Source organism: Vicugna pacos, chromosome 6, assembly GCF_048564905.1.
Source record: "Vicugna pacos chromosome 6, VicPac4, whole genome shotgun sequence".
NCBI lineage: Eukaryota > Metazoa > Chordata > Mammalia > Artiodactyla > Camelidae > Vicugna > Vicugna pacos.
In genome coordinates, this window is record NC_132992.1 from 63,695,286 (window position 1) to 63,720,405 (window position 25,120).

The 25,120-nt window shown below is 45.1% G+C and overlaps 1 protein-coding gene across 4 annotated transcripts in view; it reads left to right on the forward strand.

Annotated features, from left to right (window-relative positions):
• The first annotated feature begins 10,344 nt into the window (after window positions 1-10,344).
• The window catches only part of PLEKHG3 (pleckstrin homology and RhoGEF domain containing G3), a 39,668-nt gene continuing 24,892 nt past the window's right edge, over window positions 10,345-25,120 (forward strand). The window contains exon 1 of one of the 4 annotated variants that reach the window (XM_072963231.1): window positions 10,345-10,479. The gene's annotated coding sequence lies outside the window, so the exon portion shown is untranslated. Of the gene's footprint in view, window positions 10,480-10,509; window positions 10,765-16,935; window positions 16,958-25,120 lie in introns of those variants that run through there. The other 3 variants (XM_072963236.1, XM_072963238.1, XM_072963232.1) reach the window with 3 other exon arrangements.

Here is a 25,120-nt window from a genome sequence, read left to right on the forward strand (position 1 = left end):
AGGAAGCTGACACCCGGGGTCTTCCCCATTTCCCATCCTACACCATCTGCCTTTCCTGATGTAGATCGTTGATTGGGATGTTCCGTTCCAATTTATCCTGCCTTTTCCCTTCCAAGCCCTACAGGTGGGTGGAGGAAGGATGTTCTTTAAGGCTTTGCGTCTAATACATAGCCTCTAGCCACATGTAGCTACTGAAATTTAAATTCACTTCAATTAAATAAAATTAAAAATTCAGTTCTTCAGTTGCACTAGTACAAGTGCTCAAAACCCACTTGCAGTAGTCATTGCAAACATGGAACATTTCTATTGTCTCAGAAACCTCTGTTGGACAAGCTGCCCTAGCCTCCCTCTCTTTTCTCCTCTATAATTCTGTTCTGGACTGATGGGAAGCTGCTGCTCCCTTAGTCTGGGGCCCCTAGAGAGTGCTGCCTTTGAGAATTTAAAACCAGATGAATATATGTTTGCATATGCATGATTGAGACATTGTGCTGTACACCAGGAATCAACACATTGTAACTGACTCTACTTCAATAAAAAATTAAAAAAAAACAAAACAAAAAAACAGAGAATAAGTAACATGGAAATGTCTTCAGTCCTCACTCAGTATTGAGCCCAGGGCAGCCTGAGGCTCTGAAATACTGCTCTTCCTGAGTGTAACATCTACAGTCCTGAAACTGACACCCACTCTTTTTAAGTGAACTCTGGCCTGCAGCAGGGATTCTGTTCTGCTTGCCACCAAATCCATTTCATGAATTTTCCAGGGTGTAATGGTGTTCCAGCCTAACCTGGTCTTCTGATCTGGATCCCTTTCCTAAAACACCATACATACTGACAACTAACCCTGCTGCAGTGTCCTGCAATAGATAGCTGTGGTCTGTGGGCAAGCTCTCTGGCAATTAACCATTTGTTTCCCCGTGAAGGTTCTGGCCATTAGGGTTGGGAGGAAGTGGGGACAAGTGTCTATCTGTGAAGTCTATAATAGGGGATGAGGTTTTCCAGAATAATGCAGCACAGCCTTGCCTTCTTCCCCATATCAGTCTGAGGCTGTCCTTTTGTCTTTTGGATCCACCTCACAGCACCATGTATTCCCTACGTGACAGCCAACTTTAGGACTCCATCAGTGAACCGCTATTGCCTGCTTTGTCAGATCCTGACAGGCTAGGAAGAGGGCTAGGAGGATAACTCCTCTCTTCCCACTGGGGTTCATAAGCTCGTAGAATATGAAACTAGGGTTGTTAGAAGCCAGCTTCCTTGTCTCACAAAAAAAGCCAGCCTGTAAAGTGGATCTCAGCAGAGTAGAAAAAGGGAGAGAAAACAGAGACCTGCAATATTATTAGAGCCAGCCGTGCCTCAATAGTTTGCAAACTAACATGCCTCCGTAGCTGGACTTTTCAGCTATAAGAGACAAAGCTGAAGACGATATTAAAAGACAGTTTTCTACTGGAGTTAGCTTGTGTGGATTCTCTGTCATTTGCAAACAAATGAACAAACAAAAAACTAATTCAGAAACAGGTCGAAATATTTGGGAAAAAGGACTCTTTCACATCAGGGAGTGAGGATGACGGAGGAGGAGGAGCAGAGGAAGAGAATGGAAAAGAGTTGAGACTGCACATCTTTGCAGACAGCTGAGACCTTCCAGGGAAGGTCTCCTAGGTCCCCTGGGGAGGAGGACTGCAGACCAGGAGGGTGGATGTGGGGTGGGGAAAGGTACAGATCAGAATCAGCTCCTCTTTGGAAATGTCTTCAGAAATGGCTTCAGAGCTGCAAGAGATAAACTTGTTCCCCACTCCATGGTCAGTTCTCATTCTGGACCCATTTTAATGCAGCTGGAGATTACATTTTCCACCAGACCTGGGTGCAAATGGCATTTGGCTCTTTCCCAAACATCCTACCCCAACCTTTAAAGACCAGGATTTTCCAAAGTTGAGGCTAATATGGTAGTTTAAAGGCCTCCTGAGTGATAAGAAGATCTTTGACATAAGTATATATCCTCATTCTTAAAGCCAATACTCTTCGAACATATGCATTCTGAGTCATTCATAAAAAGGAAGGGAATTTCTTGTCTCCCTTCAGGTGTGATAATAGTCACATCTGAGAGCATAGAAAATCCTGCACAGCTAGGCTCTCAACTGTTCTCTCTTTGTTTTCTGGATCTTCTGTTTTTGGTCTGGTTACACATTTCCCCCCTGGGGCAATGCCGTGTCTTATTCTAAGAGTACATCTCCCAGCAACCAGGACACTCGGTAAGTGACTATAGGATAGATGGACAAATGGGCAGATAAATACTCAGTAAATACCTACCTACACAAACCAACAAACAACAACAAAACCTGTATAAGTCAAGGTTCTCTACAGAAACAGAACCAATAGAACCATGAAAAGATTTATTATGAGGTAATGGCTTATACGATCATGAAGGCGGAGAAGTCCCACGACCTGCCTTCTGTAAGCTGGAGACCCAGGAAAGTTGGTGGTGTTGTCTGAAGCCTGAGAACCAGGAGCACTGAGGACAGGAGGTCAGTGTCCCAGCTCATCCGTCAGGCAGAGAGAGAATTCAAGCTTCCTTCACATTTTTGTTCTCTGCAGACCCTCAAAGGATGGAATGATGCCTACCCACATTCGGGGGTGGGTGGGGGGGCAACTCACTTTACTCAGTCCACCAGTCTAATGCTAATCTCTTCTGGAAACATCCTCACAGACAACCAAAATTAACATTTGGCCAGATGTCTGGGCATCCTGTGATCCAGTGGAGTTGACACATAAAATTAACTGTCACAAACCCTAACATTTACTAAGCATTTACTATATCCCAGGCAGGTGCTAAGTATTTTACTGATATTATCTCATTCTTTGAGATAGATATGTGTCAGAATTTCATAGAGGAAAAGATACTTATATTAGGTGACTTCTAGGGTCTCTTCCAGTTATAAGATTCTTGGACGGACTTGATGTGGCATTAGGGAAACTAGGATCCTGAGGTGTGGGTCTTGGGAACCCAACACTTAGAAGCAGAAATGAAATAACATTATTAGTTACCTCTTTCTGTGGTCTGAGAACTGTTCTAAGTACCTTATAGATATTTTCTCACTTTTTTTTTCAATCGAAGTATAGTTGATTTACAATGTTGTTTTTTCGTTTTTGTTTTTTTAAACATTTTTTATTGATTTATAATCATTTTACAATGTTGTGTACATTTCTGATGTACATCATAGTGATTCAGTTTTACACATGTATATTCCTTTTCATATTCCTTTTCATTATAGGCTATTATAAGATATTGAAGTTAGCTCCCTGTGCTATACAGTAGGACCTTGTTGTTTATCTATTTTATATATGGTAGTTAGTATCTGCAAATCCCAAACTCCCAATTTATCTTTCCCCACCCCTTTGCCCCCTGGTAATCATATTTGTTTTCTATGTCTGTGAGTCTCTCTGTTTTGTAAACCAGTTCATTTGTGACATATTTTTAGATTCCACATGTAAGTGATAATCATATGGTATTTTTCACTTATTTCTGAATAACACCCTCTGAGATAAGTACTACTATTCACTCCATTTTCAGATGAGAAAACTAAGGCACAGAGAGGTCTGCCTGAGAAGCAGAGCTAACATTCAGGTCTGTTAACTGCCTTGCTTCCAGAGGGACTGCAAAGTCCTCCATCCTGTCTGGATGCCTGAGAAGGTGGGGCCATAGGGATGCAGGTAAGCTGGGGGAGGGAGAGCGTTATTGTTAGGACCTGCGAGTTTATGGTGAGGCAAAGTGCCATGCAGGACAGCTGGGGCTGAGGACGGTTCTGGAGTCAATTCTGCAGGAGTCTCTGAGCCCGGCAGGAAGGAGACTAACTCCCCACTCCCTTCAGCAGCACTTGGTAAACTTTAGCTTTGCTCTCTGTCTCTCCCTGGGGCAGGCGGGACAGGACGTTCTGGAATTCCAGCAGTGGGACTATTCCTTGGGAACAGACTGCAGAGCTGTGATTAGGGCTTAAAAGTCTGTGGTTGCCAGGCCAAGGCCCTGCCTCACCTTTTATAGCCGGCTAGCCTGAGACGTCACATCACAAGTATTTAGAGGCTTGCTTTTTTCCCCCTCTTCTGTACTTTATAACCCTGAACACATTCTTCCTTTTCTTCCCATCATTTGATTTACCAGCCCCGGAACAAGTCTGTAAACTCACTTGTGAGCCCAAGGCTTTTTGGTGAGTTGTAAGGCAATTCATACCGGTTTGGTGGGGCAGAACGGGGTGGGGGCATTTCTTATCTTGGGTTTAATTTGCTTAAGTTGCTTCCACCTCCTCCCTTTGGGTCTAGAGGCTCCTTGGGAGCTGGGCTGGGGTATTTCAGTAGCATGATGGTGGTTAAGAGCAGGAGTTTAGGGTGCAGAGGGACCTGGGCACATGTCCTGAGTCTGCCATTAAGGACCACACTACCTGGGTCCTGGGACTTGACCTCTCTGAGCCTTGATGTTCCTTCTCATCTGTAAAGTGGGACAGAGCTGCTACTTGCCTCCCAGTGTTGTTGGGCAATCCTCAAAGGATTGTAGACTGCTCCAGGCACTATGGTATCCCCAGAAACTTCCTAGCAGGCTGAGGACACCCACAGGCCTAGGATAAGGGTATTCAAATCAGAGAATCAGGAGTTATGAAGCCAGGTTTCTCTACCTAGACATGCTTGGAGGTGAAGGAAAAGAGAGCTTGTAGCTGAAATATCCAGTTCAGGACGCCTTAAGATGGTAGAATCCGAGGTTTTCAGGATTGGAAGAAACCCTGGATACCCCCTCAGACTGAGAAGAAGACAGCGGTACAGCAGGAAAGGGTGGCTGACCTCCACAAAACACCGCTCTCATGTGAGGGGATCTGAGATCTTGCTGGGAGTGCCTGGCAGTCAAGAATAGGACAGGACTGAGTGGAGTCTGTGAGCCTGGTCACTGCTCAGGTGGAGAAACAGTTTCTTCTTGGGTTGATTCTTCATTTCTCCTGAAAGAGATGCTGGTGGTTAAGGAAACTAGGTGGACCTGGTCCCAGTCGCCCTAATCTGGTTATAACTAACCCGTGATTCCTGTATGCTCTGGCACAGGAACCAAAGGAAAGGTATGCAGATCAGGGCCCTGCTGTTTCTGTGGTACAGCTGCTCTGTCCTCTTTGGACAAGAAAGAGAAGCTGGAGGACCCATAGTCCCTGGTCTAGGACGAAAACATCGACAACCAAAATTACAGTCAGAAAGAACTGCCTCCATCTGCAAGTAACTGGGTAATTACCTCCTAATTAAGCTCTCATTAATTTGTTTTCTGAAAGTTACAGTATAGTGTTTGGTAGGTGCACCCCACCCTGCTTGTCACCAAAGGTGTTAAAGATTAAGCATGTCACACAATCAAGGTGGAACTCTTCCATCTGATTAAATATAATAGCCTGGTTTATTCCAACATCCTAAAGTCTTTAAAGCCATGCCCTTTTCTATTTGGAGCTCTGGGAGGGATTACAGGGTTTTTATCTTGAGTCCTGTGTTTCAGGGGAGAAAGAGGAAGCGCCGGGAGGGGAAAAGACACAAAGCAGAATTACAGGCAGTGGTTTTTAAAGTGCGGTCTATAGACCTCTCTTGCCTCTGACTCACTTGTTCATTAAAAATGCAGATTCCTGGGGTCTGTTTCTGTCCTGAGTCAAAAACTTTTCAGGTGATTTTTATGAACATCCAAATCTGAAAATCTCAGGTAGAAGTGGAAAGTCTTCTAAGATACTAACCACATAGATAAATGAAGTATACAGACAACTCAAAACACCATCTCAGTTAATATTTTCTTAACCCACCCCAGAAAAGCTTTCACTTTAGCATTAGGCTGGGTAAAGCTTGATTGTTCCATGTTTACACTTCACTCATCTACAGGTAGTGATGTGATACAACAGAAAAACTTCTGGCCCAGTGGCCAGAAGTTAGAGAAGGAACAGCATGTTTGTGTATAAATTACCCCTAGATCGTCAAAGGCTGATGTCTTTGTTCCAACTCCCTGGTTTCAGGTGTCATAAATGCTGACTTACAACTCCTTCATCTACTGATAACAAAGGTGAACATAAGTGATCTCCAGAAATGGTTCACATGTGCTCCCAGGTTCTTGAAAAACCGCAAGTGATTGGCAAATGTTTCTGTTGCAGACACAGACTCAAGTAAACAGCGCATTTCTTTCAAAAGCTCCCCACAGCAGTGGCTACGGGTCTGAATGCAGTAAGGAGAGGAGAAGTCTTCCCCTTCCTTGCCCCATATCCTCTTCCTCTTTCTGATGTCAGGTTTTTGTTTTTGTTTTTGTTTTTTTTTGACACTTAGTCCAGACTGAGGGAAAGAAGCTACTGATAAAGAACTTGAGGAATCATCCTCCACCCCATCCCCATCCCTGCCTCTACTGCCTTCTGAATTATAGACCCTGCATTCTAGTAAGTTCAGGAAGCCCAGGGGCCACACGGCTCTGGATCACTGTTTCGTGAGGCACAGTGAACTTCATTCATTGTGCTCTGGGAAAATGCAGAGTTGGGTCCTGCCCACCAAAGATTCTGATAGAATTCTGACAGATTCTGATTACAAGCAGCCTGTAACTCTGGAACATGTGGTAGAAGCACATATTAAAAAAAAAAAGATTTATTAAGATATATTTCACATACCATACAGTTTGTCCATTTAAAGTATAGAATTCAATGATTTTTAGCATATTAAATATTTTAAATATTTGAATCATTCTTAAAAAAACCCCAAACCTGTTAGCAATCACTCCCCATTTCCTCCAACCTCCCTTTACCCACCTGTAGCTCTAGGCAACCACTATCTACTTTCTGTCTGTGTAGATTTGCATATTCTGGACAGTTCACATAAATGGAATTACACACGTGTGGTCCTTCGTGACTGGCTACTTTCACTTAGCATAAACTTTTCAAAGTTCATCTACATTATAGTGTGAATTAGTATTTTTCTTTTTATGACTGAGTAATATTCCATTGTATAGATTATTTATATTTTGTTTATCCATTCACCAGCTGATGGACATTTGGGTTGTTTCTACCTTTTGGCTATTGTAAATAATGCTGCTACGAACATCTGTGTATGAGGTTTTGTGTGGACAGATGTTTTCATTCCTCTTGGGTATATACTTAGGAGTAGAATTGCTGGGTTATATGTTTAACCTTTTGAGGAATTGACAGACTGTTTTCTACATTCACTAACAGTGTATGAGAGTTCCAATTTCTCCACATCTTCCTTAGCATTTATTATTATGTGTTTTTGATTTTAGCCATCCTAAAGGGTATGATGTGATATTTCATTATTTTTTTGATTTGCATTTCCATGATGGCTAATGATATTGAGTATCTTTTTTATGTGCTTATTGGTCATTTGCATGACTTCTTTGGAGAAATGTCTATTTAGATCCTTTGCCTATTTTTAAATTGGGTTGCCTTTTTATTATTGAGTTGTAGGAGTTCTTTACATATTCTAGATACAGTCTCTGATCAGATATATGAATTGCAAAATCTTTCTCCCATTCTTTGCATTTTTTCACTTTCTTGATGTCCTTTGAGGCATAAAAGTTTTAAATTTTGATGCTATCCAATATATCTGTTTTTGTTATTGCTTCTGGCTCACACTTTGAGAAATATTGCTAAAATGCAACTTGAAACTGGAAGCTTTGAGACCCAAAGTTTGGCGGTGCTTTATAGATTGCCTTTGACAGCGATTTCCTCCAAGTTTGGGATTTCATTCCCCACCCCAGTCAGTCCTTCCTCCTACTCTGGGCTGGAAGCACAGAGCCCATGGGGACCTTCACCGTGTTTACATCCCCTCCCTCTCCTGAGGTCTACCACAATAGAGCAGCTGAAATGACAGTCTGGAAATGTCCTTTATTGTGAAAACTCAATGGCCTTTGTCTCCGGGATTTGAAATTTTGATGCAAATGTTGGCAGCCAAGAGTTCGGAAGGGGAGGGGAAGGGCTGGGAGAAGAAACCCTGCCATTGATTTCCATAGTGAGTCATTTCATCTCTGTGTTGTCTTGGTTTTCTCACCCATAAAATGGGGGAAAATACCCCCATCTCCCCATCTCAGCTGGGGGTACTTTGAAGATGAGTTAGAATACTTTGAGATCTTGGATTAAAGGCATTACTGAGGCGCAAGATGTTATTAAAATAATAAATGACTTACTGGCAGAGAGGATGAGGCCACTAAAGCAAGGGGCAAGAAAGAGAGAGGCTCCGAGTTGTGGAGTGGTTTCTGTCTAGAGCTCCTGAGCCCAGACACAGAGTTTTATTCTTCGAAGTGAGATTGTGTAATTTCTCACAAACTGGATTATTTCATCTGAATTCAGCATTGCTCTACAGGGTACGCCCTCTATGACTTCCGCCATAAGGAAAGAGTGCACTTTATTTTAGGAAGTAAGATATACATTAAAACAATTGAAAACAGAGCAAGACATTATAATCAAGTCCTGAACTAAATAACAAGTGTCAAAAAGAGAGCAGAATAGTTAATGATGAACAGCAGAGTCCCCATTTCATGAATCCTAGGTCTACCACACACTAGCTGTGTGACCTTGCCTCTGTTTCTTCTTCTGTGACTGCAATTGTTGGTGTAAAGAACTTGGAATAATGGCTAGCACATAGTCAGCTCCCAAAGGTTGGACCTGTTGGGGATCTTGTCAGGCTCTGTTTTGCTGGCCACTTAAACTTGGACAAGTGGCTAGATCACTGATCCTCAATTATACTATCTGTAAAACGGGCATAAGGATACGTAGCAGCTCACAAGGCAGCTATGAGGATGGAGGGAGACAATGTTTGTAAATAGTATTGCAGGAGCCCTACAAATGGTAAGCATTCACTGAAAGGTAAGCTTTCACTAAATGAGCTACTATTACTGTCAGTAACCGACTAACAGCCCTGGCTGAGGAGTGAGGATGCTGTCACTAATGGCTTAGTTAAGTCAGGGGCCTTCTTTGGAAGCTAGAATCTGAGGTGGGCAGGAAGGGATTGATAGGATACCAGTGATCAGAGAAGAAAGCAGGATCAAAGAAAGGCGGAAGCCTCAGGACCGACTGCTCTCTGGGAGGCAGGAGGGGACCGGGCCTTCTCACTCCCCCACCAGCTCGAAGACCGGCCGGCTGTATCTGGCAGAGCGGCGGCGACTGTTTACCTCCGACGCCCCTTCCGCAATCTCGGCTTTCACCTTCCCAGTCGGCGAGGTCAGGGCTCTGCTAAACTGGAGCAGACCCTCCCTCCCTGAGGAATGTGCGACCCTCCCTCTCTGAGGAATGTGCGTCTGGCTTCCACGGCTGACCAGGCCCAGCGCCTACCTCTCCACCCGTTCCTCCCCGCAGTCAGTAGCCAGGAGCCCCGCTGGCTTTCCCCACCCTCCGTCAGGATCAAGTTTCAAAGTCACCTGAAAGCCATTTCCTTCCTCGCACGCCTCTCCCCGCCCTGTAAATCACCTGGGGCTTATGTTTGCATGTAGTAGCTTATTTTAATTTTTTTGGCTTGTTTTGTTTTTTAACGTGAGCTCTGTTTGTCGTTACTATACACGCTTGTTTCTACTGGATGTCAGATATACCCAGTGGGTCTGATATCAGTGTAGCATCCCTCCTCCCTAGGAATTGGTGGTAACGCCTAACCAGTGGGACTTCTTCTGGGGGTCCCATCCTGTCATGCTGGGACAGCATCTTTTCTTCAGCAACTTTATGGATGAATTATTTCGGGTTTTAAAATGTACACTCGTGCCCAAAACCCAGGCTTATTGACTGTTCCTGTGCCGTCCTCAGCCCCTCGCATCCCAGGTGTGCCCCTTTCCATGCCCATATGATTACATACAGACATAAAAACAGGAGACAGGTTCTCTTCGTTTTACAAAAATGGGTCCTTTATTACACAGGTTTCTGCCCCTTGTTTTTTCCCACCTAACAGTATCTTGGTGGACTCCCTCCAACTTATCGGCTTCTTCATCTTCCTTGTCAGTTTTTGAGGTCTGGATTTACATCTGTAAAGGGTCACGGGGACCGAATTTCAGTGAGAAATTCAAGACGTGCCTTTCTGACTCAGAAAAGCCGAGGTGACTTGCTCTGGTAGGATTACGACTCCCCAAACCGATCCCAACTAGTGACTCACTTGAAAGCCCCCTTTCCTGTCCGTACAATGGTGGCGGTTTTGGCCGTCCGGTGCTCTCTTCGGAGGCGGTGCTACCAGGTATGTGACACCAGGGTGACTCCCACCACGTGCGTCTTTGTGTTAGCGCATCTAGGTTGCTCCGGGGCGGCTAGCTTTCCGCCGGGAGGACACTGCCGCGACGGCGCGCTCGCCCCACCTGCGGGAGTTAATCATTAGCGGTGCGCGAGCCCCACCGCCGTCGCTGCAGCCTTTACCCCCGGTTCCAGCTCGCAGCGCCGCGAAGTTTCCCTCGGCCCCCGCCGAGCCACCAATAGCGGGATTCCAGCCGCGGGCCCGAGTCTCCACCCACTGGAAAAATTCCTGGTGCGTCCTCCCTCCCTCCCTCCCTGCCCCCTCCCGCGGCAGCTCCCGCTGGCTCGGCCCCGACTTCCTGCCGGGCGCTGGGAAGGCGCGCGCGGGCTGGGGTCCCCAGGGGCCGCGCTCGCAGCTGGCCGCGCCCCCTCCGCCAAGGGGCTGGCGGTGGGCGGGAGCGGCCGGCAGCCTCGGCCCCTTCCCAGAGCGACTTTCAAACTCGCGCCCGCGTTGCGGCGGCACCTGGGCGGCTTCGCGCGCCGTGCGTTCCGGACCGGGCGGGACGGCCACTGCACGGTGAGTGTCCCTCGGTTCTCTCCACGCCCTCTGCCAGTGCAGCGGGCGAAACGGCAGTGCCCGGAGTGGTTTTTAAGCCCCCACCCTCCCAGTCACCCTCGCCAACTCCCAGCGTAGTGAGGACCTCCCCGGGCGGTAGAGTGGTGCCGGGGACCGCGAGGGCTCCTCACAGGGCCACCCTCCCGGCTGAGGGCTGGAGCGCGGGAGGCTTGTGCAGGAGACATTTTCTGTCCTTTAGCCCCCACCCCGGAAACGCAAGAGCGAACGCGCCCGGTGGCTCCCAGAGGGTCATTTTGAAACCCGGGAAGCCCGCGAGGCTGCGCCCACTGCGCGCTCGATTGCCCGAGGGCTGGACCTTGCTTCGGACTGTGGGCCTGGGCAAGGTGGCCTCTTCTGGGGAGGGGCCCGAGCCTCTGGTCCTGGGAGCCCGAGAGGCGCCAGCAGCCTGTTCCGGGTTGGTGCCACACGGTACTGGCTCTGGGAATCTCAGCTCGCGTCCTGGAGGGATTAGAGTGGGTGCCATATAGGAGGTGTCGGGGAGCCGACAAGTACAGAGGCCACTACCTGCCACTGTTCGTCTCGACTTCCCCCAATCCCGAAATCGTTCTGGTTAACTTTCTCCCTAGTCTCAGTACTTTGGTTTGGGAAGCTAGGAGAAGGCGTGCAAACTTGAAAATTTCAAGACGTTTTTAGGTAGCTACTTTTACTCTTTGGAGCTGCTTTTGAAAACAAAAGGAAGAGCGGAGTGGGAAATGTAATGGTGGGAGGCTGGAGGGGTGTGGCCCGGGGTGGGGCGGTGTTACAGGCCACCATAAGAGTTTCATCCTTGAGGTCACTCGCTAAGCTGTTGGCGGGTGAAGGGGCCTTCTCCTGCTCTGGAGCTCCCAGGAGGAGACCTAGACTGCATCACCCTAGAGGGAACCCTGGACCGGCAGCCTGGAACGCTAGACCGGGGGTTCCCAGAGTCTCCTCAGACCTGCCTCTACACACAGCCCAGTCACACAGACTTTGCTAAAGAAATAATAAGCAGGGAGAGTAATGACAGCTGGGAGGGCTTCCCACTGAGCCTGCCTCCCTTCAGGAAAGTATCTTTCCAGCCTCTCCTTTGCTGGACTGGGAGTGGAATCCTGAGTTCCTTAGCTGAGAGTGACTTCACCCCAGCCATTTCCAGCAGAAGACCTAGGGCATAAGAACCCAAAAAAGTTGTACCCCTTCTCTGTGTTATTCATCCTCTTCTCTGTGGTCCTGGGATGCCTCATCTCATTTCCTGCTGTTAATGCTCCTTCTGCCTCCACTGTCTCTCACTTTCTTCCCAGAAGTCTGGGCAACCCCTTGGCTTCCTGGGTACTTTGCTCTGGGGATGGGGCAGGGAGTGGGCATGGGGTAGACCAAGTCCTAGAAGCAGAGGGAGTGATTTGCTTAACAGCTGCCTTGAGGGCTTCTCTACTACCTTTTATTAGAAGTGGTATATGAAGGAGAGTAGAAAGAGCATTGGCCTGGGAGTCCAGCACAGGATTTTTCCTGAGTTTTAGTCCTGACTCTACTGAATGGCGTCAAAGATTGGTAGAGTTGCTTGGGCTGGAAGGCACCTCAGATGAGCGCTATTTCATTTATACACGAAGGCAGCAGAGTCCAGAGATGTGAGGGGTTTTGAGCCTGGTTCCTATTGGCCAAATAGGGACCCGAACTCAGATTTCCTCACTCTAATCCATGCTTTTCTCCACATGACCTGGGCAAATCATGTATCTTTTCTAACCCAGTTTCCACCTGAGTAGGGCTGAGTACTTGCCTGCCCTTCCTTATAGAGGTGGTGATAGGGATCAAAGGAAGCCAGGTACGTGGGAAAGTTCTGCATCAACTTCTATAGGAAATAAAGGGCTCACTGTGGCTGGGAGGGGCCCTCACGAGCTTTGCAATTTGCTTGATACGTCCCATGTGTGCCACAAGGAGATAGTAGATACTGGGAGCCAGTGGTGGACATTTACACCCGTGGCCTGTAATATCTTAGCTCCAGGGTAAATATTTGCCTTACCAAATCCACAGCTATCCCAGAGTCACTGTGTTTACACTGGAGATGGCCAAAGGCCATGGCCTGAGGGATGACCCGGGGCAGGAGAGAAGAACTGTGTTCCAGATGTGTGGCTTGCCCCTTCACCTCCACTCCCCTCTCGGAACCTTCTGAAGACTCTGGTTCCAAGCCTGGGGGTTGCTACAAGCCCAGCTGAGCACTGCCCCTGGAGGGTTAATTGTGAAGCCACTTAGCTGTTCCCTGTTGTGCTGGGGGTTGAGGGGACTCTGTGCTGGGGAGGGTGTGGCCTTTGCAGCTGCACTGAGGGCTGTCTTCAGCTCCTCATTTGCCCCCTTCCTCCCCACCCCAGGCTGCCCCTCTAGCCCAGTCCGTGGCGCAGTCCAGCCTCTCTGGCCAGCTGCATGTCCATAGGCCTTTGTCTCAGGGTTGCAAGCCCGCCCTCCCCAGCAGAAGCCCTCAGGCTGAGGCCCTGGCAGCTGGAATTCACTTCTGCCAGCAGGAAGGCTTTCCTGGAGTCCACAGGGGACCTGGCCGACCTTCATTTCCTCTTGTAGGTCCCATCTGGGGCCTCTCACTTGCCCCAGGCCAGATTCTCTCACCGTCTTTTCTCATCTCTCTTTTCTTCCCTGAACAGATAGATCATCCTCCTTTTCTTCCTACACACCACCTCTTAGTTCTGTTTTAAAGTATTCATTCATTTATTCAACAGTTTTCTTTTGGTGGGGGGCACCTACTATATAGGAAGGCTGGATGCAGGGGACACAACAGTGAGCAAAATATAGGACAATCATTGTCCTCATGGAGCTGATTTTTAGTAGGGGAAGCTGACAATAAGTGAGGTAGACAATTGAAATGGAAGGCAAGTTAATGATAAGCAGAGAAATATGATGGGGAAGGTGGATATGAATTGTCAAGGAGGGGGTGAGGTGGTCTTTTAGATGGGGTGACCTGGGAAGCATCCTGAAGAAGGGATATTTGATGATGCCTGAAGGAGGAATTTCTCTTCATCTCTGATTTCCTTTTCTTGAAACCCAGTTCAAGCAACTCACCGTGGCACTGAGGAGGAGGGATTTGGAACTGCACGCACCAGGAGTTCAGATCTGGGCTTGATCGCTGACTAGTCCTGCATTGCTAAACTCTTTTGAGCCTGTGTTTCTCACCCGTAAAATGAAGTTAGTCATCATACCTACAGTTTTGTGAGACAGGACAGAACAATGAGCTAACATGTGTTAAATGCTTAGCAGAGCCTATGGGGTATTCAATAAGTGATAGTCTTTTATTTCATTATTTTCCCAACCAAATTCTGCAGGGATGGGCCAACATATTTAATGCCATAGCTAAAGACTCTAGATGAAAAGCTTTCCATTTCAGGTATTAGGCAGGTGGGAAATGAGAGGGAGGTGAAAGTGGAAACTCTAGTTAGTGCAGACTTTCTAGTCATGAGACTGTACCCTATCCCAGACTCCGGATGGTTGAGGATGTGGGACTCCCAGGTGTGTACGCTGCTTCTCCTGCTGACGGGTGAGCTGGGGGCATCCCTGAGCCTCCCCTGCTCTGGAATTCCCCTTGCTTCCAACCAGCCTGATGAATCACACCTTCATCCCTGACCTTGCTCGTCTGCCTCACAGCTGGGAAGGCTATCTGTCCCGCCCACAGCGTCCTGTAGATTAATTATGCTCAGAGTGGAGAGAAAGGGTTGGTGAAAATGAGGGAAGGGCAGGGGAAAGCTGGGAAGATGGTGGGTGGAGCTGTTATAGGAGAGCCTGCAGAGGTGCAAGAGGATTCTGATGGAGGCTCAGAGCGGCCCCAGGAAAAGTTTCAACAAGGGTCCACTGTGGACCAGCATTTTGAGCAAAAGAATGGACACACACTGAGTGCTCAGAGTCTGGCTGGACTCTGCTCAGCTCTGCTCCCACCCAGCCTATGTGAGGAGTCTCTTCCCCTCTCAGCTGGAACCAGGACCTCAAAGGGAGGAGCCTGATCTCAAAGCCTGCTGTCAGAATCTGCGGTGGGCGGTTTCCTGGGGGCCTGGCTCAGGAAGCAGAGATGGGTGGTGGAGGGCAAGGCCCAGGGAAGTGGTCATCAGCCAGACCACTCCCTCTGAGAGCCCTATTGCACACCCAGCGAGGCAGGCCCTGTGGTAAAGGAACTTTCCGGGCTTGCTGGTTGGTGCCTGGAGACCGGGTAAAGCTACATATAATCTGGCTTCAGAGGAAGTGGCAAGAAGGGCCCTGAACAGCCCCAGGTGTGTTTGTGATGTTGGGTGACCTCACGTCTTAGGAGAAAGAAAACTGGGAGGATCAACTAACGTGAGATAAGAAGAAGGTGCATCCAGAGACCTGGCAGCCCCTCAGGGTTGGCTGTCTGGGATGAGGCTGGCCTTGTTAATGGGGCCTCTGTTTTGTTTTCCTTATTTTGATGAGCAGCCCTCTGAAGGTAGGAACTGCTTGAGTCATCGTACTTGGCACATAGCATGGAGTACAGTGTAAAGTGTGATCAACAGGGCGTGGTGAGCTTGTGCTGGGGTCCCATCGTGAGAGCAGTATGGGCTCAGTGACCTCACCTGCTCCAGCTTTTGTTCCATGGGGCTGGGGGAAGAAGGCAGTGGTAGGGGTCATGCTCAGCCCTGGGTGGGCTGTTGCCACTGGGGATGCCAGCCAAGGAAGAATGGGGCTTTTGCAATTATTTTGCTGGCCTTTGGGGAGGGAGCCCTGGTTTAAGCACAAGAAATGGAATTTTAAAGACCCTCGAACTGTTTCATGCTGAGCAGACTGGGGCTGACCACAGAACCTGAATGAGTTTCCAATGGGCACAGTGATGACTGTGCATGTAGTCTTTTGGGAAATACAGTTTGAGGGTCCTAGAGGTTGCTCTGATTTTGCTGGAGTCTGGCTGAGAATGGAGGGAGGGATGCAAGAGGAGTGAAGTCTATTTTACTCCAGGCTCTCAGGGGGAAAGATGGGTCCTGCAGGGACTGGAAGGTCTTAAAAACTCATATCCTCCACTCTCCAGGCTGCAAGACTCTGTGTGTGCATGTACAGAAATCCGAGGTTCTTGAGCAACAGATGGCAAGTGTTTATTGAAAAGAAAAGGGAACTAGTATTCTTGTAGCCTCTGTCCCTCTGTGCATTGCTACATCCCCAGTGCTTGCTGCATAGTAAGATTCCAATGTTTGTTGAATAAGTACAACCTTACTGAGTGATAAAACTCTAGGAATTAGATTTTTACGCTCTTCACAAATACTCTAGTCCTATCTGAAATTGTGTAGGATACAGTGTAGGATTCTAAGAAGTTGAACCTGTGGTCAGCTGCTCTCTCTCAGGGCCAGGCAGCTTGTATTCCTCCAACCTGGACAAGTGAGAAGGTGCCTGGGGTCACTGGGACCAGTCCTCCTAGGCCTGCTGAGAGTCTGCTCCCACGTAAGTTGGGTCCAAAGTGGACAGTAGAGTGTGCTTATAGTCTTGGATATAGTTCATCCCATAATATGTCCCATAATATCCCATAACACCTCTCTTACCCTGTTCAGGACAGAGCCACCCAGCAGCCTTGATTATCTGTAGATAGCCAAGAAGACTTCCAATGAGCTTAAGTTTCTGCATTTTTTTCATACCAGCCCCCTTAGACCCTGTTTACCTTTGAAATGGGAGTTGTGGCATCCTATTTCCAAACCCATACTGAAAGGAAGTAGCAAAGGCAAGAGTGTAAAAAGATGGATGTAGAGAGGGAAAATAACCACAGTGCAGCTAAGAGTTGACAGTTAAGAGTAGATGAAGATCAGTACCTCCATTAACTAACTAACTAACTAACTTACTAACTAAAAAAAACGCACTATGGAAAGTAAGCACTAGGGTAAGAACCCGGGGTCATTTATTTAGAGGAAATGGCTTGGCACACCTTGGCCCTTGGAGGGATCATCATTTTGATAATTGATGCTTTGCTGGTAATTGTGACCGTGAGTCATCAAGAAAAGGTTAAATTATATTCCTTTGACTGTTTAGGGAGGTGGGGAACATGTTTTTAAAAGCTGTCCCAATCAGATTGACTAAAATTTTTTTAAAGTGTTGCTCCTTAGGTGATAATATCACCAGTCCTCTCAACAAGGCAAAATAAGTGGTGACCTGCCTCCGCCTCACACCACAGATAAGGCAGCTGGGTCCGCACAAGGTAGGTCACTGGTCGGGGATCACTCAGCCAAGACTTGGCAGGAATGAGGACTGCGCTTCTGAATGACTCTGGAGCACATGGTCTGAGCTCTACCCCTGACTGTTTGGAAACTGGGCACCCTCTTGAAAATGTGGCTTTTTGGACAGCTCTCTCTGCAGGGGTTCCAGCTAGTCAAGGTTTTACTGTGTTACAGTAGAGCCAGGATGGGCCCAAACTTAATTCAGCTACACCCAGAGCAGACTGCCAGTTATCCCAAAGGGCACTTGCCTCCATGGAAACAATGCCTTCAATACATTTACATTTTAAGCACCTACCTGGGTGCCACACAGCACTTTCTGAGGCCAGAAAATGAAAGGGAGGAGCTGCAATTTCAAAAATCCCAGGCCTCTTTCCATCAGGAGCTTTGTTCCTTTGTTTTGGTTCTGGATGCTGCTGAAAGATGCTGTGCTTTGCAGTCTCCATGCTGGTTGTTCCAGCTGGCCTCCTGGACGGTGGGGCCCGCCCCTGCGTAGGAGCCCCCACCCCCATGTTCCCACCAACCAGGTCTGGCAAATGGTGATTTTTATCCTATTTACTTCTCATTTACTGTAGAGATAGACTGTTCCAGATAAAAGTGAAGCTTCCTTTTCCTCCCCAATCCCTTTCTCTTCCCTCACTCCCCAGAAGTAACATTCTCGTGAATATAGTGTTTATCATTCCTGTGCCTGTTTTAAGACTTTTTATTGTTATCTGTAAGTAATTTATAGTATCGGGTTGTTTTAATTTTGACATGTGTAACATCATGTTGAATGTGCTGTTCTTAAACTTGCATTTCTTTATCCAACTGTTGAGATTTACCCATGTTGACACATTTAAATCTAGTTTATTATTGAACTGTTAAATAGTATCTATTGTATGATTATGTCACAGTTCCCTTACTGATGGACATTTAGTTTGTTTCCATTTTCTTACCACTATAAGTAATGCTGTATTGAACATCCATGTGCCAATCTTCTGTCATGTATGTCAGCACTGGGATTACTGCATGTTAAGTTGTGCTTTTCAAGATGCTGCCAGATAATGTCCCCAAATGATTTGTAACCAACTTATGTTCTTTCCAGAAAGATGAGAGCCCCTATTTCACTAACATTTGGATTGTGTCTTTTAATCTAGCAGATATAAAAAAGCATTTAAAAGTTATTTTATAAAATGGTTTTTAGAATTAGCACTTTTGACTGTACATAGGGAAGAGCACTTTTCGTGTTTATTGGTCAGTTATGTTTATTATCCTGTGAGGTGTTGCCTTTTATATTTAAAAGGATTATTTTTTAACCAGGTAATGCATCCACATAATTCAAACTGCAAAAGAGAATACAGTGAAAAGTCCAATGTCTGTCCCCTTGCTCCAGCTCCCCACCTTGCTTGCGACAAGTTAGAGGTTCTTGAATATTTTTTCAGACTTTTAATTGACATTGCCTTTTTCGTGTTGATTTTTAGGAGTTTAAAAACATACATGTAGAATATCTATATATGTTAAATAAATGATAATCTTTTGTAGGTTGTATTCATTACATGTAGCCCTGGATTATTTTAACCTTATTAATAATGTCATTTTTCATAGGGAAGTTTTAATTTTTTTTAAAACATCTTTTTATTGAGTTATAGTCATTTTACAGTGTTGTGTGGGAAGTTTTAATTTTAATGTTGTCAGATTTACCAGTCTTTTGTTTGCACTTTCTCTGTTTTGTTCAAGAAATCTATTCCTACTCTGATTTTAAAAAGACTGTTTTAACATATTTTCTTTTAAATTTAAGTTTTGCTTCCACACTTACATCTTAAATTCACCTGGAATGTATTTTCTTTGTGTGACTGGTGTTCAACCCTGGCTAAACATTAAAACCTCATGAGGAGCTTTAGAAAAAGTACTGATGTCTGAGCCTCATTTCAGATCAGACCAATAAAATAAAAATATCTTGGGGTGCGGCCTAGGCATGGTTATGAAATGCCCCAGGTGACTTTTATGTCCAGCCAATGTTGAGAACTACTCAACCTTGTAAGATGGAACTGATTTTATTTTTTCCAGAGGAATAGCCAATTTTTCCAGCACTAGTTATTGAATAGTCTGTACTTTTCCTGCTGACTTATTACTTATAAAATTTGATTGATTGATAACTTTAATGAGATATATTTCACGTATCTTTAAATTTACCCATGTAAAGTGGTTTTTAGTATATATTCAGAGTTGTGCAACCATCCCTGCTATCTTAAACCATTTTTATCACCCTCTAAAGGAAACCCTGCACCATTAGCAATCGTTTCCCATTTCCCATATCCCCTAGTCCCAGGCAGCCACTAATCCACTTTCTGTCTCTGTAGATTTGTCTGTTCTGGACATTTCACATAAATGAGTTTATACAATATGTAGTTCTGTTGACTAGCTGCTTTCATTTAACAATGTTTTTAAGAGTTGTCCATGTTGTGGCATGTTATCAATTCTTCTTTTTATCACCAAATAATATTTCATTGTATGGGTATACCGCATTTTCTTTTTCCATTCTGCAGTTGATAGACATTTGAGCTGTTTTCACTTTTTGGCCATTATCAGTAGTGCTGCTGTGAACAGTTGTGTACAACTTTTTGTACACAACATATAGATGCCCTAGCTTCTATATGACCTATTGGGAGATGATTATTTATAAGGTAAACTTTTTGAGGAACTGCTAAATTGTTTTTCAAATAGGCTACACTATTTTACATTCTTACCACCAATGTATAAGGGCTCTAATTTCCCCCACAGCCTTACCAACACTTGTTATTGGACATGGTTTTGATTTTAGCTGTCCTAGAATGGGTCTGAAGTGGACTTAATTGTGCTTTTGATTTGCATTTCCTTAATGATTAGTGATGTTGGGCATCTTTTCTTGTGCTTTTTGGCCATTTATATATCTTCTTTGGAGAAATATCTATTCAAAATTTTGCCCGTGTTTAAATTGGATTATTTGTTTTTTTATTGTTGAGTTTTAAGTTTTCTTTATATATTCTAGATACAAGCCTGCTATCAGATTTTTAAATACTTTCTTCCATTCTGTGATTTGTCTTTTCACTTTTTCCTCAAAATTTAAACTTTGAATTAAAAAAAATTGAGATATAATTTACATATATCATATTAGTTTCAGGTGTACAACATGATTCACAATTGTGTACATTGTGAAATGATCACAATAAGTCTAGTTTCTTTTACTTTCTTGATAGTGTCCTTTGCAACACAAACATTTTGCATTTTGGTAGAGTCCAGTTTAATTTTGTTGTTGTTGTTGTTGTTTGTTTCTTTTGTTGCGTGTGCTTTTGGTATTCTGAGAAACCATTGCTCACCCAAGTTCACAAAAATTTACCCCTATGTTTTCTTCTAAGAGTTTTATAGTTTTAGTTCTTACATTTTTATAGTTTGAGTTCTTACATTTAGATCTATGATCCCATTTTGACTTAACTGTTGTGTATTGTATGAGCTAGACGTCCAAATTCATTCTTTTGCATGTGAATATACAGTTGTCCTAGCATCATTTGTTGAAAAGACTGTTTTCCTGTTGAATTGTCTTGGTACCCTAATGAAAATCAGTTGACTCTAAATGTAAGGTTTTATTTCTGTATTCTCAATTCTGTTGCATTAATCTATATGTCTATCTTTATGCCAATACAATACAGTCTTGGTAACTATAACTTTACAGTCAGTTTTGAAATTGGGAACTGTGAGTCTTCCAACTGTGTTCTTTTTCAAGATCATTGTAGCTATTCTGGCTCCCTGGCTTTTCCGTACAAATTTTAGGATCAGCTTGTCAATTTCTACAAAAATGCCAGCTAGAATTTTGAAAGAGATTGGATTGAGTTGTCTGTAGGTCAATTTGGCAAGTATTGCTAAGAATGTTAAGTGTTTTGATCCATGAACATGGGATATCCTTTCATTTATGCAGGCCTTTAGTTTCTTTCAACAGTGTTTTGTAGGTTCCAGTACACGAGTCTTGCACTCTTTTTGTTAAATATATCCCAAGGTTTTATATGCTTTTTTGCTGCTGTTATAAATGGGATTGTTTTGTTTCTTAATTGTATTTTTGGATTGTGCACTACTAGTGTACAGGAATGGAACTGATTTGCATATTGAGCTTATATCCTGCCACCTTACTGAATCCTTACATTAGTTCTAATAGTTTTGTTAGTGGATCCCTTAGGATTTTCTGTATACAAGATCACATTACCTATGAACGGAGATAGTTTTTCTTCTTCCTTTTCAATCTGGATGTCTTTTATTTCTTTTTCTTGCCTAATTTTCCTGGGTAGAACTCCAGTACAATGTTGAATAGAAGTGTCATGAGAAGACATCCTTGACTTATTCCTAATCTTAGGGGGATAGCATTTCTTCTTTCTCCATTAAAAAGAAGTACCTGTGGGTTTTTTGTAGATTTTCTTTATAAGACCAAGGATGTTCCCTTCTGTTCTTAGTTTGTGTGGTGTTTTTATCATGGAAGGGTGTTAGATTTTTGTCAGACGGTTTTTCTGGGTCTGTTGATGTAATCAATTGGTTTTGTAATTTATTGATATCTAAAATTATAATAATTGATTTTTGGATATTAACCCAGTCTTGTATTTCTGGGGCACGTTCACATGGTCACAGTGCATGCTCCTTGTATGTTGCTTGATTCAGATTGTTAGTATTTTGTTGAGGGTTTTTGCAGCTGTATTTATAAGGGATATTGGACTGTAGCTTTCTTTTCTTATGCTATCTTGTCTGTTCCTGATATCAGGCCTCATAGAATGAGTTGGGAAGTGTCCCTTCCTCTTCTGTCTTTTGGAGGATTTTGTGGAGAATTTGTATTCTTTAAATGTTGGTAAGTTCATCAGTGAAGCCATCTAGTCCTGGGGTTTTTCTTTATTGGAAGTTTGAAAATTGTTAATTTAGTCTCTTTACTTAACAGATCTTTTCAGATTTTCTGTTTCTTCCTGAGTCAGTCATTGGTTTATGTCATTCTAAAAATTTGTCTAGGAATTTCATCTCAGTTATCTAATCCGTTGACATGTAGTTGTTCATGGTAGTATTTCTTTATAATCCTTGAAGATACTCTTTTTTGTCTTTGGTGTTCTGCATTTGTACTATGTATGATATGTCTAAATGTGGACTTCTTTTAAATTTAACTTGGTCGTGCTTTCAATGAGGACAAATGTCTGTCTTCAGTTCTGGAAAATTCATATACATTCTGTCTTTGAAAATTGCCTCTCCCTTATTCTTTCCTTTTTCTTCCTATGGAACTCTATGTTCATATTTTCTATCTTACTCTTTACACTGACTTCAGGGTGATTTCCTCAGTTTTTTTCCATTTCACTAATTCTTTAGCTGTGTTTAATTTTCTATTGAACATACCTATTGGGTTCGAAATGTCAATATTATATACAGTTAACCTTTGAAAAATCTGGGTTTCAACTGTGTGAGTCCACTTATACACAGATTTTTTTCAATAAAATATGTACTATAGTACTACACAGTCTGAATCCATGGATACAGAACCACCAATACAGAGGGGTGACTGTGAAGTTATACATGGATTGTTTACTGTGTGTGGGGTCGGTGCCCCAACCCCCATGGTTTTCAAAGATTGTATTTTATTTCTGTTGAGTACTTTTTTCAAAGTCTTTTTCGGATTTTTCTTTTTTTTTTTTTGCTTTTGGACTACCAATTTGTTCCATCCTCTGTCTTGCTTGTCATTGTTTGTTGTATTGTGTGGCTTGTAATTTTTATACTGAGCTCCTCTTTGGTTGTAAAGAGTGGGATGCTTAAAAGCAAGATATTTCGGTAGTCTGCACTTAGTGTGATGATGAAGTCTAGGACAGCAAATGTATGGGTGGGAGGCTGAGGTCGGGTAGAGGAAAAGATTGGCAGAGGAGCTTTGCACATTTGGCTGCTTCTTGTCATACAGGTCTCTCTGTCCAAGAGTCAGTCACCTTTTCAGAGCCTTCCCAGGCCTCTCGACCTACCAGTCTCAACCTCCCAGTCATGCTGTCTTTCCTCTACTTTGTCTTCTTCATAACACTTATCGCTATCCAGAAACATATTAACTATTTGTCCACCTTTTGTTACCTTCTTTTGAACTGGAGTGTAAGCTCCATGATAGTGAGGATTTGTCATATTCACTGCCATGTCCTCAGCACCTGCCATATGGTTTGTGCTGTCAATAAATGAGTAAGTTTGAGTAGTCCTATTTTCTGACAGGAAATCGTCTCAGCTTTCAGCTGGGCTGGGTCTGAGCAGGCAGCAGAGTCGAGGTGTACACTTGGCTCTCTATTCCCAAACCTTTTTCTGGGCCTTCACTGGAGATGTCTTTTTCTCCCGTTGTAAGAGCCCAGAAAATACTATCCATCCTGTGTGCTTCAGCCTTCTGGCCAGAGTTCCGCAGCTGCCAAAATCAGTAGTAGGGATTTGAGTGCCAGAAGTCCTGGTGGGGAAAAAGGCACAAATCCCGGGAAGGTCTGGTCCTTACCTTTAGAAGGCTGTCATTGAGTTAAGATGGCACTCCCAGAAAACAGGTTAGGATGCTTGCCCACTCACTGAGCCAGCTGTGTAGATTAGCGCCCCTACTGTGAGAGCTTGTGGTAGAGAAGGCAGCCTGTGCGCTGGCTCCTGGGTGATCTGCCATCACAGAGGGAGGTTCTGGAGGTGTCTCCAGGTGAGTTAGGAGTTCCCAGGTGCCTCCATTTTGGCCTCCTTCTGAGGTTGCGCCATGCTGTAGGAACCTGTTCTGAGCATAGCGTTACCAGTAAAAGGGCAAAAAGTGCCCGCGGGCGTTCCCAAGAGGTGGGCTACGGATAACCCCTTTCCATCTGTCTTGGCTCTATCTCAACACCTTGATGATAGGGTTGGGGCTTCAGGAATGATGGTGAGCACCAGAAGCATGGATTCCAACAAACCCTGGCTTCCCCACTTACCTTGCTGCACGGCCCTGGGTGAGTGAGTAAACAGCTCTGCCTCATACGATTGTGGTAGGGAGATTGTATGAGCACAGGCCTGGTATACCCTAATAAAATGCTGGTTGATATTATCCCAACCTGGCATCTTGGGGAGCCACTCATGCCTTAGTTTCTTGATCTGTAAAATGGGGCTAATCATACCTGATGCCCCCCTCCCCTGCCCTGCCTCTGGCTGTTGGAAGGGTTAATATCCTTAGGCTTTGAGGGCCTGGGGTGGGGGAGGAGCTGCATAAATGGGTTATTGTTGTGTTGGTGAATGATCTGGCTTTGTTCAAGTGTCTTCAGTATTTGACTTCCTGCAATTAGTGTCCCCTGACTTTACTTGCTGGGGATATTTGCATGTCTTCAGCTGCTGGTGGCCCTCACCTGCCTGGCTGTGGCCTTAGTCCTCACCCAGAGGGGACCTGCCAAGTTGGGGTGGGAAGCTGCATTTCCTCTGTTAGGGCTCCCCCAGGAATCAGGAATGAAAGAAATGCAGAAAGTATGACCCACACGCGGAACTGATTCTGAATAGGACCGTTTATTGAAGAGGTTTTGCAGGAGGCGGCGGGCGCTTTAATTCCCGAGGCTGTTGGTGGCAGCTCTGTGCTTGCCCAGAGCCTGTTAACTGCTCAGCTGCCGGTGCTTGGCTGGGGAGGATGCAGCTCCCTGGCCCCAGGCCTCCCTCCTGGTGCTCGGATGGGAGCCCTTTTGAGGAAAGTGGTAGGTACCCAGCTGGGCCAGGCCAGGGGGTGTGAGTAGGGAACCAGGAACATCCCAACTCCAGGCCCCAAGTCTTGCCCAACTCTCCTGTGAAACCCGGCCAGCCACAGGCTTTGGGGCAAAAGGTGAATTTCTCCCTTGGGGCTTCAGAAACTGAGAGCCTCACAGGTGCAGATGTAGGCAAGTTGCTCCTTTTTTTTATTTCTTTTTTTTAACTTGCCCTGGCTTCTTCCAGTTGATTTGTCCGTCATGGCCGGGTAAGAGCAAGATAATCAGTCCTGTGTTCCCTTTGAAGCTACTGCAGTGGTTCTGTGAGGGGGCTTCGGAGGGTCTCCTGATCTCTGAGATTCGGAGTTGGGTGGTTAGAGGAGGTTGTTGCCAGAGGGACCCAGTGCACAGTCACACACTGGGAGAAGCAGGGTTAATCTTCCCCTTCTTCCTGAAGTTTCCTTTTCCCAGAATCCACAGAGG